Consider the following 14347-nt stretch of genomic DNA (forward strand, 5'->3'; position numbering starts at 1 on the left):
CTCAATCTCTTAAACCGGATTTTTTTGGATATGTGGGGTCGCCGTTTCGGATGAGCCGTTTCCTCCATCTATTCTAATCTTGCGCTTCTGCCTCCATCAATTCCCTTTCTCATGTAAATTCTCCTCTCCACTCCATCCCAACAGTCCTTTCATCTCTTTCTTGGTCTCCCTCTCTTTCTTCTTCCTTGCACCTCCACTCCCATAGTATGTCTCCCAGCGTGTCCCTCATCTCTCCTCAACAGGTGTCCATACCATCTCAGCCTCCCCTCCTGCACTTTCTTTGATACTTCCACCACCTTAGTTGACCCCCTTATGTAGTCATTTCTGATCCTATCCCTCTTGTTACCCAGACATCCACCTAAGCATTCTCATTTCTGCCACATCCATCTTCTTCTGCTCGCTTTTCTCATGCTTGCTGTTTCCGTACCATACAGCATGCTGTTCTTACCACCGTCTTGTGAAATTTTCCTTTTAACCTAAGCGGCACTCTTTTGTCACAAGAACTCCCGAGGCGCTCTCCAGTTGTTCCAGCCTGCCTGTACCCGATGTTTTACTTCTTCTTCCATACTTCCTCCAGCGTTAACAAAAGATCCCAAATACTTAAACTTATCAACTCTCCTTATTTGCTCTCCACCAAGCTGAATACTTTCTCTATCATCCCCCTCAGTGGTGGTACACGATATATTCTGTCTTGGATCTACTTATTCTCATTCCTCTGTCCTCCAGTACTTGTCTCCATCTTTCCAATTTCACTTCCAGATCTTCCTGCTCTCTGCACACAGAACAATATCATCCGCATACAATATGTTCCATGGTACTGTCTCCCTTACTTCCTCTATTATAACATCCATTCACTATGTTAAAGATAAATGGGCTCAGAGCCGACCCCTGGTGTAATCCTACTCTCACCTCAAAACCTTCTGTCTCCCCAACACTGCTCCTCACTCTGGTAAATATCATTCCGGTACATCTCTTGTATCAATCGCACATACTTCTCTGGCACCATCTTCTCCCTCAGGCTCCTCCATACCTCTTGTCTCGGGACTCTGTCATAAGCCTTTTCAAGGTCAATGAATACCATATGTAGGTCCCTTTGTCTTTCCCCGAATTTCTCCATTATTTGCCTCAGACAAAATATACCATCTGTTGTTCCCCTTCCCTTCATAAATCCCATCTGCTCTTTACCTATTTGTACTTCTTCTCTCAGTCTAGCATCTATCATCCTTTCCAGTATCTTCAAAGTGTGGGACATCAATTTAATGCCCCTATAATTACCACACTCTGGACATCTCCTTTCCCTTTAAAAATTGGATCAATATACTCCCACGCCACTCATTTGGTATCTTTTCCTGTTCAAGGATCTTTATCATAAGATCGTACAGTATATCCACTCCTTCATCTCCATAATGCTTTCCATGCCTCCACCAGGGATCATGTCTGGTCCGGTGCCTTCCCATTCTTCATCTTCTTCAGTGCATTTAGTACCTCTTGCCTAGAAAACCTCATTACCATGCCATGTTCACTTGCCCATCCTCTCTATTAGTCTATTATTTTCTTCATTTAACAACTGTTCGAAATATTCTTTCCATCTCTTCACAATGTCTCTCCTTTCTAAGCACTACACCCTCTTGATTCTTTATTTGTTTGATGTTTGTTATATCTTTGGTGCTCTTATTTCTAGCCTTTGATAGCTTCATCATCTTCTTTAATCCTTCCTTTGTCCCCAGCTCATTATACACATCATCATACGACTTTGCTTTAGCTTGGGCTACCCCACCGGTTTTTTCACCACCGTTGTTTTTCTCTCTGTACCTATTTCTGTCTTCCACTGACTGTGATCTCCCCATCTTTTCTTTGCCTCCTTCTTATCTTTTACTACTTTCTCAATGTCTTCATCCCACCACCAAACTATCCTTTTCTTCCCATATGATACCAGATGTCTCTCCTAGCAGCTCCTTTCCATGCCTTTCTTATTACTGCTGCATTTCGTGCCCACCATTCTTGAACAATCTTCAATCCCTATATCAATATCCTCCAAAACCCTCCTCTTAAACTCTCTCTTCTTATCCCCTTCCTTCTGTAATTCGTACCATTTATTTAATTTTCCTTATCCCTTTAGCTTTGGTTTTTCTTTCCCTTTTCAACTTCAAGTCCATACATAGCAGCCTGTGTTGGGGGGCTACATGGTCGCCTGGAATAACTTTGCAGTTCTTGACCTCCAACCAGATTTATCCTTTTATACAAGAAATAGTCTATCTGGGAGAATTCTTCCCCCACTCCTATATGTTATTAGGTGTTCCCTTTTCTTCTCAAAAAAATGTGTTTACTATTGCCATGTGAATGACACAGCAAAGTCCACTACACTCTCTCCTTCTGGGTTTCTCTCCCCAATTCCATGGCCCCCATGCACCCGCCCAATCGCCTCATTTTCACTTCCGACATGGCCATTCAAATCTGCCCCAACTATCACCCTCTCATGCTCTTCCGTTCTTGACATTATTCCATCCATGTCTCTCCAGAAATTTCCCTTCTCTTCTTCTGTGCAACCAACTTGTGGTGCATATGCGCTTATAATATTCAGAATCTCTCCTCCATAACATATCTTCAATCTGATGATACGGTCTTTCTTTCTATGCACTTCTATTCACCGAGGTTCTTTAGTTCACTAGACAGTACTATGCCAACTCCATTTCCCTACCTTGTTTATTTGCTCCACTATAATACAGCTTATATCCATCTCCCAACTCTTTAGCTTTATTTCCTTTCCACCGCGTTTTCTTTTTTGCACACACACAACATCTACTTTCTTTTCTCTCATCAAGTCAGCCAATTCTCTACCTCTCCCAGTCATGGACCCAACATTTAGCTGACATACTCTGAACCCAATGAGCTCGACTTCTTTAGCTGACCCACCCGCTCCTGATGCAGTAGCCCTCGCCTTACCACAGAGTTAGGCGATGTCTCTGTGCGTCGTTTACGGAGTACGCCCTAGCATTACCTCTTTCCATATTTCGGCTCATTCCATTTTTGGTTTTGCACAGATTTTTACAGCCGGATGCCCTCCTGACACCAACCCTCCCTATTTATCCGGCTTGGGACCGGCACCCATAAGGACTTGGTTGCCCCCCCATGTGGCTAGGTTAGAGAAGCAAATAATGTACCTGTTATAAATTAGTTTGTTTCAAAGATTTTCTGTTAAAAGTTCAGTTAGGCAACATCAACTCTGCTAAATCTTTTACTAGTGTTGTTGGAAACCAGGATTTGGATTTGCCCAATGTGCATTTTAATGCTTTCCTTGAAGTTTCTCCTTACACATCAGGCTCTGTCATGCCATCTCAATCTCTTAAATAGGTTAGCGTAAGCATGTATTGACACAGACCTTGCATGTTAAGGCCTGTCCACACGACCGGGCCTGATCGGCGTGCTCCAGGGTTGACGGGCTTATCAGTGAATGTTGTCCACACGGGTGAGGCGATATAGAGGTCGGGCGTGCCCGACGATGCCAGTAGTGTGTTCAGTGCGGTACGATAAAAATGGTGCCTACCGCAAAGAAGAAGATAGTGTAGAATGATAATTGGTTTGTGTGTAATGAAATAGAAGAGAATATGGTGCAAAGAATGGCTCGGTAAAAGAAATGTATATGGTTCACGTAAGTCTGCTAGGGTCGAAGCTCAAGCCATCGGGCAATTTGACGGTTTGCCCGTCAACGTGTGCCCGTTAGAGGGGAAGTCCGCCGATCAGGCCCGATCGTGTGGACAGGTCTTTACGATAGCAGAATTAGTCGGGTTTTAGTTCAGTCCGTACTTTCCATTCATCTGTCAGTCCAATCATTTATGGGGTTGAACTAATATCGAATACTGTCCAGTCTCTTATCATGCTGGCTCCTCGAGCTGCATTGTCATCCGTTGCCCCTCACACCAGACTACTAAACGTTGTTGCATGTTTCTTTAACTCATGTTTGGAGTTTTAAGAACTCCAAGATAATAAGAACTCCAAGATAACCTGTGTCTGAGGATTACTGCGGATCAGACATGCAAACCAAGGCGTTGACTGACTTTTTGTTTCGATGTTACCACAGCTGATTCATTGTTGATGTTTGCAGACAGGCAGTTGTAAGAATTCGTATTGCATTTGTCTGAGCGTTCTTGTAATCGTCAACTACTTAAGCAATAGGTAGGGCTTATCTATATGTGTTTCTAGACCAAGGGTTCTTAACTTTTTGATGACTCCAGACCCTCAATAAATATACCCTTTTTCTTAAAAGTCCACTTAGTCTTATTTGCTGACAATATAGCTTAATATATTTAGTTTACTACATACTTTAGGTATGAATAACTAGGAATAGAACATGCAAGGAAATCAAAAGCATTTATAGTTTTATAGAACTATTTATTTACAAAATGTAAACAGAGTAATTTGGTAAGGTGCAATTTAAGGTTTTCTTCTGTATCATAAAATCTTATTTGTAATCAACTTTCATCATTTAATGATGAATGTATCCTTCTTAAGAAATAACATTTGTTGATTTTACTTAATATTTTTCATTCGCCGGAGTTTAGAGTAGTACCACCTATATAAGTCGCTTAAAATATGGAATGACAGTTCTAATTCATAATTTATCATTGTAACCAACGTATACACTGACACATTAAAATCGAATATATACAAATATTCAGAGATCAAGTCCCATACCCCTAAAGGGTATGAATAACCTGTTAAAAACACCTGGTCTAGAATGTAGTCGTAATCATGGTGTTGAAGTGAGCACTCAGGCAGATGTCGCTATTGTTTGTTGATCCTAATGTACCCGCCCAGTCTACGGGCAGGTCAAACCACAACACAATAGTCAGTGAGAACATTTTCTTGATATATAACGTATTCCAGCAGTTGGTGTGTTTGCCTTATTAAAAGTTGCCACTCATGCCAAACACTAAGGCGTTATGCAAGTTGAATTAACTTGCTATTTAAAGTCCACGCCTAATGGATAGCGTTAGAAATTGAATTTCCGATTACTACCCATCTGGATTTACTATTTTATCATTTTAGAATATAAATTTTTGCTTATCTTGGCCTTATTATAACTGAACCGCTGCTAAAAAAAAATTAACACTTCAATTTACATGGCCCGATTCCGTTTAAGTCCTGAGCTCGCCCTACTGATTTACTGCTTCTCATACAAGACTACAGTTCTGCGGTTGTTGCAACCGTCTTGTGGTCTGATTTTTAAGTAATGACTAAACCTGGTAGAAGGTTAAGGGTCTGTAATATAGTAATAGACTTACACTTGGCGTTAACATAATAATAATGATGATAATTTTGAATGTGGACAAGATACGGGTCTTGCAAATCATCTAACAGCTCTGACACAATTACCTTTCCATTTCACAAAGGTTTCCTTCACGAGTTTCCGTCATTCCAGAACTTCCAGTTGTGGTTAGTAGCGGAGACCACCCCCATTTCAAGGAGGTTCAGGCTATCCTTCCTTTTGATCCTAGATGGTGCTTCTACATTTTGTATTCAAACACCTTAGTGAGCTAACTCACTCTGTGTACCTACTTAGTAAAGACTAAAAGCCCATTAGTTGGTTTCATGTACTACTGAGCGTGTAATGTGAAGTTTCATACAATCAACTTACCTGTCAGATATATACATAGCTAAGACTCCGTCGTCCCCGACAGAAATTCAAATTTCGCGCCACTCGCTACAGGTAGGTCAGGTGATCTACCGGCCTGCCCTGGGTGGCAGGACTAGGAACCATCCCCGTTTTCTATCATATTTTCTCTGTCGCCGGTGGTATCAACATGTTGTTATTACCTCCTGACTTGGATTCTTTTCAACATTTGATCAACGTTTTTTCGACTTTTGGTGACGTATTTGGATCGTGTTTTGGCATTCGCTACTGTGGACTGTTTTTGGAATAACTCTTTTTGGATTTTTCTCAGGATGTCTGATTCTAATGTGAGTGTGAGAATGTGTGTGAATGTAGGCTGCAGGGTGAGGATACCGAAAGCTTCGGTTGATCCTCACACTGTATGCCGTAAATGTAGGGGGGTGCAGTGTTCTGCTACTAACACTTGTAAGGAATGCGAGGGTTTGAATGCAGAAGAATGGAAGACTTTGACTTCTTATTTGAAGAAGTTAGAGAGGGATAGAGTTAGAAGACTGAAAGGTGTGAATTCAAGGCCTATTGAGCCTTTTAATGATAATTTCTTATACCCTACTGCTGGAGAATCTCCCTATAAATCTCATTCTCAGAGTGTCTTTTCGATTCGGCTTCGGAAATCGCCAATCTAAAAGCGACAATTCGAGACATGAAGTCCAAGATGGCGGACTCGAAAGGTAATAAGGCTAGTGAGAGTGAAAATTTTAGTGAAGTGAGCCCTATCAGTGTTGTGGAGGGGGCGTTTGATCGTCCCTGCGGCGCTCCCAGGCCTAGACCTCTTCCAAGCTCACATGCCCAGAGGAGAAGGAAAGTCGAAAGCCTTAAGGAGGTCGGAGGGAATCCCCAACGGTCAGACGTCCCTTCAGCTAGCTTTGCTTCATGGCAGCCAGCTCAAGGACGCTACAGGAAAAGCGTCCTTCGCGAGTGTTTTTCTCGTCCTCTCCCTCTCCCTCACCTAACGAGGGTGGAAGGAGTCGACCTTATCGAGACCGCTGAAGCGTCATATGAAGCAAGATATCGACTCTAGCCCGGAGCGCTTCTCTGATGACGCCCCGTCTGCTATCAAGAAGGCGAAGGTGGCGTCAACGTCACCTGACGCTTATGAGGAAGTACCTTATCATGCTTCTTCCCCTAGTGATGACGAAGGGCGTCAGGCGCTAGAAGTAGGAGAAGCGTCAAGGAAGATCATTATGGCGGTGCAAGAACAACTATCATCTCTTGTGGGAGTTTTAGCGCCCCGTCGGAAGGACGTGACGCTTCCTATTAAGAAAGTCTCGTCCTCTCGCTCCTGCTCGGAAGACGTCTTTTAGAAGTGAAGCGTCAAATCAAGAAGATCGTAGACGTGACGCTCCGTCCAAGATTGTGACGCCGAGTAGGAAGCCCTTAGAAAGCGAAGCGTCTTCCAGACGCGAAGCGTCATCTAAACGTCAACAAGAGACGTCATACATGACCGTGACGCTCGGAGAGCGGGGGGAAAAGCGTCATACATGACGTCTTCTAAAAGCGCGAGAGAAGCCGCAGGTTTGTGACGCCTTCCAAGTCGATCAGAACAGGGAAAAAGGAAAGACTTTCATTCCCTTAGCCCCCCCTCTCCGATCAGGAGTTTGTCTCCCCAGAAGAAGAAAGTTCTGAAAGGAGAACAGAAACTCAGGATTATCACGAGTTCGAACGAAACTCGGAGGATGAAGATCTTGGAAGAGAGGGCTTGTCAAACTATAAGGTGTTGACTACCATGCTTCTGGAGGAATACGGAGACGAGTTGACTCCGGCTGCTCCTCCTTCTCCGCGCTCGCTCTTTTCGAGTGCGAAGGCGAAGAAGACTTCGTCTTTTCTGAAGATGAAGCCCACCATCTCGATGAAGCGGGCTTTACACGCCTTAGACGCCTGGATGAAGTCGAAGAAAGACTTAACCAGGACGTATCTTCTGCATGCCTCCAGCAAGGTTAGCTGGGAAAAGAGGCATATGGTACAAGACGGGGGAGGATATGGGTATCGCTCTCCCTTCTACTACGGAGGCAGACTTTTCGACGTTAGTTGACGCTTCAAGGCGTCCTAGTCTTAATTCTGCCCGCATTACTTGGAGTATTTCGGAACTGGATCATCTCCTCAAGGGACTGTTCCATGTATTGGAAGTATTCAACTTCTTAGATTGGTCCCTTGGGGTGATGTCCAAGAAAGCTCACGATTCGCAGGGAATCGAACCTGAAGCCTTGCTATCCATTTTGTCGTGCATCGACAAAGCAGTACAGGATGGATCTTTGGAAGTCTCTGCATTATTTGGAGCAGGTCTTTTGAAGAAAAGGACAGTGTATGGCGCCTTCTTAACAAAGGCAGTCTCTCATGCGCAGAGGGCAGCTCTGCTATATGCACCTCTTTCGGACTTTTTGTTTCCTTCTAAGTTAGTGAAGGATGTAGCTCACTCTTTAACTGAGAAGGCGACACAGGATCTTCTGACGCAGTCTGCTAGGAAGAAGAAACCTGCTTTAGTGTCGGACAAGAAAGAACCTAGCACTTCTAGGCAGCCCTTTCGAGGTGGTCCGATCTCCAGACCTCCCGCAAGAAGGAAGGCTCCAGAGAGAAGAGGTAGGTCCGCCTTTCGTCCCTTTAAAAAGGGCAAATGAAACAATTCTCCTCCAAACACCAGTAGGTGCCAGACTCCTGGAATTCGTGGAAGCCTGGACACTGATAGACGCGGACGCGTCTTCACTAAAGATCATAAGGAAGGGATATCGTATCCCTTTCCTGAATACTCCGCCCCTAAGTCTATACCGAGGGAACTATCAGCCCAAGTACAATGGATCCTGTACTGAGGGATACTCTTCGATCAATGGTGGAACAAATGTGGGACAAGAGTGCAGTAGAACTAGTACTGGATCAAAACTCCCCGGGGTTTTACAATCGCCTTTTTCTAGTGGCGAAAGCCTCGGGAGGCTGGAGACCAGTACTAGACGTCAGCGCTCTGAACAAAGTTTTGTTCAGAAGGAGAAGTTCTCCATGGAGACTTCTGCTTCAGTCCTAGCGTCATTACGACAAGGAGATTGGATGGTGTCTCTAGATCTCCAAGACGCCTACTTTCACGTCCCGATCCACCCTTCATCGAAGAAGTACCTCCGTTTCATGACGGGGGGAAGGATCTTTCAGTTCAGAGCCTTGTGTTTCGGCCTGTCCACAGCTCCTCAGGTCTTCACAAGCCTGATGAGGAATGTGGCGAGATTTCTTCATCTCAAAGGAGTGAATGTCTCGATGTACCTAGACGACTGGCTCATCAGGGCCAGATCGGAGAGACAGTGTTTGGAGGACCTAAAGTTAACACTACAATTGACCAAGGCGTTGGGATTGCTTGTGAACCTCGAGAAGTCTCAGATGACCCCCAGACAAGACCTAGTCTATCTGGGGATTCGGATGGATTCTCGGGGTTTTCGAGTTTTTCCTTCGCAAGAGAGAACAGAGAAAGGTTTGAGGATAATCTCTCTCTTCTTAGAGAAACAGCAAACGTCAGCGAGGGAATGGTTGAGCCTTCTGGGGACGCTTTCCTCGCTGGAACAATTCTTCCATCTCGGAAGACTTCATATCCGTCCACTTCAATTCTTCCTCAAGAAGTCTTGGAGCTGGAAAAACGGACAACTGTCGGACGTTTTCCCCATTCCAATGGAGGTAAAGACACACCTACAGTGGTGGTTGCGTCCTCTGGAAGAGAACAAAGGGGTCTCTCTAAGTTCAAAGAACCCAGACCTAGTGTTGTTCTCCGACGCGTCGGAGACGGGTTGGGGAGCGACATTAGGCTCGGAGGAAGTGTCAGGCACCTGGGAACCAGCACAGGTGTCCTGGCACATAAATTGCAAAGAGCTCTTCGCCGTTCACCTGGCTTTGAAGAGCTCGAGGAACCTCTGGTGAGAGACAAGGTAGTACAAGTAAACGTGGACAACACCACCGCACTTGCCTACATTCGAAAACAGGGAGGGACTCACTCCTCGTTCCTTTACGAACTCACGAGGGACTTATTACTTTGAACTCTCCACAGGAACATCTCCCTGCTGACAAGGTTCGTACAGGGAGTAAGGAATGTGAGGGCGGACAGGCTCAGCAGGAGGAACCAGGTCCTTCATACAGAATGGACTCTGCACGAGGAAGTATGTCGCGATCTCTGGTCTCTGTGGGGAACTCCTCACGTGGATCTATTCGCAACATACATTTCAAAAAAGGCTCCCAGTGTTTTGCTCGGTCGTGGAAGACCCAAGAGCAATTATGGTAGACGCCTTCCTGCTAAACTGGTCTCGAGTGGACGTGTACGCTTTTCCCCCATTCAAAATCCTGGGGTTAGTATTGAAAAAGTTTGTGGCGTCAAAAGAGACGAGGATGACTTTAATAGCCCCCTTTTGGCCGGCCCAGGAATGGTTCACGGAGGTGGTAGAGTGGATCGTAGACTTTCCAAGATCCCTACCAAGAAGGACGGATCTTCTCAAACAACACACTTCAAGAGGTACCATCAAAACCTCCCCGCTCTCGCTCTGACTGCCTTTCGACTATCGAAAGACTTGTCAGAGCGAGAGGCTTTTCTCGCGAAGTGGCAAGCGCAATCGCGAGAGCTCGCAGAACCTCCACTTCGAAAGTATACCAGTCGAAGTGGGAGGTCTTTAGAAGGTGGTGTAGAGCCAAGAAGTTGTCCTCCTCCTCTACCTCTATAGCGGAAATTGCTGATTTCCTGCTATTCTTGAGAGTAAAATCGCATCTAGCTGTATCCACAATAAAGGGATACAGGAGTATGCTCTCGGCTGTGTTCAGGAACAGAGGTTTAGATCTGGCAAATAACAAAGATCTCCACGATCTCATAAGATCATTTGAGACGTCAAAGTCTAAGGAGCCAGTACCTCGAACTGGAACTTGGACGTAGTCCCAAATCAACATACCTGTCTTGCGGATAAATTTGAACCTCCTCATCAGGCCTCATTTAGAGACGTAACTAGAAAATGCCTATTTCTTATATCGTTAGCAACGGCAAAAAGAATTAGTGAGTTACAAGCTCTGCAGGATAAAGTAGGATTCAAGGGAGACTCGGCGATTTGCTCGTTTAAGACTCTGTTTTTAGCGAAAAACGAGAATCCCACGAATCCCTGGCCTAGGTCATTCGAAATCAAAGGAATGTCTAGTCTCGTAGGCAGAGAAGCAGAGAGGTCTCTATGCCCTGTTAGAGCTCTAAAGTTCTATCTTCAGAGGAAGCGTCAGTTGGGAGGCTCTAGACAAGGTCTTTGGTGCGCGGTAAAAGACCCCACAAGACTGATGTCAAAGAACGCTCTAGCGTTCTTTGTAAGAAACGTCATTACGGACGCTCACAAGGTTTGTCCGGACGAACAATTACAACTTCTGAGGGTAAAAGCTCATGAAGTACGAGCGGTTGCGACGTCTCTCTCGTTTTATAAGAATAGGTCGCTTAAAAAAACATATTAGATACGACATATTGGAGATGCAACTCGGTATTTGCATCTCATTACTTAAGACGTGCGTGTGACGTATGAGAAGTGCTTTTCTCTAGGTCCTATCGTATCGGCAGATACGATTCTGGGTACGGGAGCCGACACCAATCCTAATATGTATATACGTTCTTCTGTTGGATATGGTCGAGAATCTCTTCGAACAATGGAGGATTCAGGCTCGCACGGGCGGCCGTCTATGTTGTTCATAAGAGAATTCTCGTCATATCCAATTAGTTGAGTATAATTTTTTTTTGGAAAATTATGTATGTGTGCGTAGTGGTTTTTGAGTTACGGTTGTTGTGGCGAGTTCGGGGATAACTCGTAACAATCCTTAGTTCTAACACATGGTTAGGATCAGGTGGTCGGGATTGGTTGTGTGCTCCTTCTTAAGGTGTATTGTCATATAAGTGGATCAGCACCCATTGACAAAGTCCTTTAGGCTCTGCTGAGTAAGTGGGTAAGACCCCCATCGGCAGACCCACAAGAACTCTTGGCCATAGATCACATATCTCGCTAAAGTTTCTTAAAGGGGTTGCAGACTACTGGGCAAACACCCACCAAGTCTACCACCTATCAGGTAGGAACCAAGGTTTTATTTATACCTACAACATATGTTGTTTACCTGTCTATTCCATATAGTAGCTGTCTCTTACCCTCCACCGAAGGGTGCCAATCAGCTATGTATATATCTGACAGGTAAGTTGATTGTATGAAAATGATATTGTTATGTTACAATAAAGTTTCATACATACTTACCTGGCAGATATATACAATTAAAGGCCCACCCAGCCTCCCCGCAGGAGACAGGTGGAAGAGAGAAAATATGATAGAAAACGGGGATGGTTCCTAGTCCTGCCACCCAGGGCAGGCCGGTAGATCACCTGACCTACCTGTAGCGAGTGGCGCGAAATTTGAATTTCTGTCGGGGACGACGGAGTCTTAGCTATGTATATATCTGCCAGGTAAGTATGTATGAAACTTATTGTAACATAACAATATCATTTTTGTCCACAAGCAGAGTACGTATATTATAACAGGTCCTGTAATTAATTACCGTGAAATTCTAAACGGTCATGAATATCACAAATTGTGGAGATACTTTTGGGTAGGTTTCTTAATTTGTCGCCCAACTTTAATGCTTTGTCATTTGTGCCCATGTATGTTGGGTGTTCTTTAGTAAACCTTGCACGGAGGTTATCTTCCATTGACTGTTTTAGTGGCGGGCTTGGTGCTCTTGCTTCAGTTTCAAGACGGTGTTATCAAGAGGTAATCGGCATTCGAGATTCTTTGTATCCTCGAAACTGATGGTTTTTTGCACTGCATTTGAAAGAAGCTCCCATTAAACTTCATGTATCTTGGCATGTCTCCGGATTCACTTTTCATCCAAGAATCCTTTCCGAGGAACCCAGATGCTTAGAAGAAAGAATCTTAGTCTGGGAAAGTTCTTTATCAATGATTTGATTCTTTTGGATGGTAGAATAGTTTTCCTCAAGGGCCTTGAAAGTCCACTGACAAGACACCTTAACAAGCAAGTGCTAGGTTAGGTTAATTTAGTATCTTACCGACGAAGTTCCGCTGTCCCGCTTATTGTTGAAAGGTCTTCAGTCAAACTGTATGGACTGAAGGTAGACCAATCATGCCTAGATGTTCAAAGAGGACAGGTAGTCTCTGCCTTTCTATATTGCCCGATTTCAAAACATAAATGATTTTGGAAGTTGTTTTGGGATTTTCGAGAACATGTGTCTCTTTAATAGTACTCTTAAACTGCTTGTTAGTGTTGATGCTTCTGCAATGAAACATTTCTTTGGTACTCTACTGTAAAAAGATTTCCAGCATATATTTAATAGCGCTATATAGTAAGCCTGCATTATACAGCATTGTGCTGTGCTCTCCTCCTTTCTAGTTTCAAGCTGGTCAAGCCTTTAGTTTTTGACCTCTGCTGCTTTCACCAGACTTGTTGTTTGAGATTAAGCTGGCCTTGTGCCAGCACGGGCTCTTGCTTCAAGAGCAGCCCGTAGATTTGTTACTTTGCTGCAAATTTGAGTGTTTTCTTATGGTAAACGAGTTAGCCTTTACTGGAACCCCCGCTCTACTGTATGCAAAACCGATGTTGTTTTTAAGATCTTTCTGCATGCTTTAGGTCAACAGCGTTCTTGCTGGCTCTTCTCATTTTTCATTTTGACGGGTATCTTCATAGCTCATCTTAAGCTCCGAAGGACTCTACAGTAACCTTTTGAGTTGCAAGAAAATTTTTTCACTGGAACGGAAATTGCACGGTGTTCTGCTTTAGTCCTTGTTAGCTCAGCTCACACCTGGGTTGACCCCTTTTGGTGGTGGTGATAGTACTCAGATTGTTTAAATTTCTCGATTTTTTTTTGCAGCTGAATTACACGGATTTTTCAGGTTAATTTCTATTGTCTTTCAATTTTATTTATTCGGGACAGCATGCTTTCTCTCGTGTTTTGTCGTTGTACGCATGGTGCGTCAGCACTAAAATCAGTACTTGTTTCAATGGAAGCGACTTGTCATCACAATGGCTATCATATGGTGGCTTAAGAACTTTTAAATCGGAACCAAATCTTTCTCCGTGAAGTTTTGCATAAGCTGAGGTGGAGGGGGTTTGGGCGTTATGGTCATGACGGAACAGGTAGGGCTGAATTAAAATAAAAGTATGTTTCTGATTAAAATTTTAGTGGTTAACATTTTTAGGGTTTGATAGACGTGGATTCAAGCTCTATCAAGTTTTTGGAACAGTTACGGGTAATAGGTTTTAAGTACCTATTCATTATTTAATGTGCCTTTTTGCCTCAAGATATTGGCTAAATGTTTTTTTAATTTTGCCTATTACGTAGCGAAGGAAGCGTATGTTCTTAGGGGCACTTGTTCCGTCAATAACTTTATATTGCATAAACATTAAAAATGGATGATCTTAACGAGCGATCTGATTTCTGCTAGTCATGCTGTTTTGAAATGGTGTTTAATTTTCATATGACTGGTACTACCTGCATTGTGTTTTTCATTAACACGTTTAAGTTAGTGTGTAGCTTCTTGAGCCGAATGCTTTTTCTTTAGAGGTGATTTAGTTTTGAGGTTTCTGGTAGCATTGTAAACTGTGTGCATGAATGCAAGAAAACAAAAGGGAAATTTGCGTGTTTGAAAGAGGAGGACAAGTAAAACAATTTTTTTCTTGCTAGTCTCTTATCTCTTGGTTGAA

At 43.7% G+C, this 14347-nt stretch overlaps 1 long non-coding RNA gene across 1 annotated transcript in view; it reads right to left on the reverse strand.

Annotated features, from left to right (window-relative positions):
- Positions 1 to 14347, reverse strand: part of LOC135220909 (uncharacterized) — a 59322-nt gene that overhangs the window by 10088 nt on the left and 34887 nt on the right. The window lies entirely within an intron of this gene.

Source organism: Macrobrachium nipponense, chromosome 2 (assembly GCF_015104395.2).
Source record: "Macrobrachium nipponense isolate FS-2020 chromosome 2, ASM1510439v2, whole genome shotgun sequence".
Lineage (NCBI taxonomy): Eukaryota > Metazoa > Arthropoda > Malacostraca > Decapoda > Palaemonidae > Macrobrachium > Macrobrachium nipponense.